Source organism: Microtus ochrogaster, chromosome 2, assembly GCF_000317375.1.
Source record: "Microtus ochrogaster isolate Prairie Vole_2 chromosome 2, MicOch1.0, whole genome shotgun sequence".
Taxonomy (NCBI): Eukaryota; Metazoa; Chordata; class Mammalia; order Rodentia; family Cricetidae; genus Microtus; species Microtus ochrogaster.
The window spans coordinates 19,846,820-19,849,182 of NC_022010.1; the positions used below are offsets into that span (position 1 = coordinate 19,846,820).

Consider the following 2,363-nt stretch of genomic DNA (forward strand, 5'->3'; position numbering starts at 1 on the left):
TGGAGCCTGTCCTGGAACTAGCTCTGTAGACCAGGCTGGTCTCGAACTCACAGAGATCCACCTGCCTCTGCCTCCCGAGTGCTGGGATTAAAGGTGGACATTAAGTTTAAAAGGGGGACTGGCTGCAGCAAGGCCAACACGGTGAGCGGGTATCTTTTTTTTTCGGGACGAATGTCCTCTGCTTTCTCGTGTTGCTCATGACGTCTATGAAACCGGCGAGCAGCTTGGCTTCTGCAAGATCGGCAAGTCTCTTCTGGGTCTTCTTCTTGCTACTCTTCACCACACCGGAGGTGGTCATCCTCTTTTGCCCTCTGCATCTTCGCGACTTCACAGCAAGGGTTTGCCAGCTACATGCAAGGGTCGGGGCAGTGGCTCCCGGAACGCTAAGAACTCCAGGGACTGCGGGACCGCCGGATACTGCGGGATCGTCGTGGACTGTACATTACCGTGCTACAATTGAGCACACAATTTATTAAGCAGTCTATTACTTGACTAGTGATATAATGTTCACTTGGGGCATCCCAAATAAGTAATAGTTTATAATTAAATCATCTTATTTATTTAATATTAGAAATAATTAGGACTAATTAAATACTAAAATGACCAAAAACTACAGAGAAACCTTATCTCGAAAAGAAAAAAAAAGAAAAAGAAAAAAATACTAAAATGTATGGTAGCGTATTATAGTACAAATGCCTGAATACTAACAGTGTGTTTTCCTTTGGGGGAGGTAGAATTCAATTTTTGTTGACAGTCTTCCTTAACACACCATTCATTTCCTTAATATTTTATACAAATACTTTGAAACATAGAAAGAGCTGAAATTCTATAGTGAATATACCCACCTGTGGGTCCTATCAGATGTTATTTTATGTGTATGGATGGGCCTTACTATGTCTATGTGTGTGTAGGTAGGTACCCATGGGCCCAGAAGAGAGACTCTGATCCCTTGGACTTGTCGTTACAGATAGTTATGAACCATGTTCCGTTTCTAATACCCATATATTCATATAAGAATATTGTATATATAGTGATATAATACTTGTGTTTTAATAAATAAAGCTTGCCTGAAGATCAGAGTTCAGAGCTAAGCCACTAGAGGGCAGGGAGTGGTGGCACACACCTTTAATCCCAGGACTCAAGGCCACCCTGGACTAAGTGAGTTAAATCTGTCTAAAAAGAGAAGCAGAGTTCACACAAAGGTGATCCCTGCACTTGGGAGTCACAGGCCTTTAATCCCAGCACAGGAAGGTGGAGACAGGAGAGATAGGGCTGGGCAGAGCCAGGAATAGAATGCAGGAGGAGACAGGAGCTCATTGCAATCTATAGCCTGCTGAGGACAGGATCAGCCCTTCATCTGAGCCTTTGTAGAGGTAAGAACTCTCTAATGACTCGACTGATTTGCTTTTCTGACCTTCAGCTTAAAAAAGATAAAAGAAAAAAGAAAGATTATAGGTGGTAGAGAACGAGGTCCATCCCACACCTCTTATCCTTTATTTCAGGATCTCCTTCCATGCTCACTCCAGCCTGTGAAACGCTCCATTTTTAACTCTTGACACACTGATCTAATCGCGTCCCTAAACAGGGACTCCCCATGGTCCACACCCAATGGATGCTTACTGTAAGAGTTCAGATATCTGTCCACCCAGAGCGCATTTTAAAAAGTGTTATTTCGAGCAGGGCGGTGGTGGCTCTCGCCTTTAATCCCAGCACTTGGGAGGCAAAGACAGACAGATCTCTGAGTTTGAGGGCAGCCTGGTCTGCAGAGTAAGTTCCAGGACAGGCTCCAAAGCTACAGAGAAACCCTGTCTCGAAAAACAAAATAAAACAAACCACAAAATAATAGCCCGGTATGAGAACGGTAATCCCAGCATGGAAGCTGAGAGGAGGGATTGCCATGGGTTTGAGGATAGCCTGGGCTACTGTGGAAAACCCTGTCTCAAATATGCACAAAGTGTGGTGTGTGTGTGTGTGTGTGTGTGTGTGTGTGTGTGTGTGTGTGTAAAGAAAAGTGTTATTTTGGGGAAATGACATTTACAAGGTAAAAACTTCAAAAGTAGTTTGTAAAGAGTGGGTCCCTCCCCATAATCTCTGGATTCTCCTCTCCACAAACCTACTCCTTTCTTGGGGCTCTCCCGTGTCCACCCCAGCCAGCTCTGACCAGGTTCCTTTCTCACGTCCCTTTTCTGGACTCTGAGCTCCCCCCAGGGTTGTCTTCAGCCGCTGGCTGGCGCGCCCCCTGGCGGCAGCACCGTGCGCCGCCGCAGCAGGACGCTGCTCCCCCTGGCGGCCGCGCCCCCACACTACAGCGGCCTAGCGCCCTGCCCCGCCCTAGCCTGCTCTGCCCGGCCGGGGGAGGGGTC

General features: G+C 46.8%; 1 pseudogene; it reads right to left on the bottom strand.

Annotated features, from left to right (window-relative positions):
• Positions 1-298, bottom strand: part of LOC101997985 — a 704-nt pseudogene extending 406 nt beyond the window's left edge.
• Between the last annotated feature and the right edge of the window lie 2,065 nt (positions 299-2,363).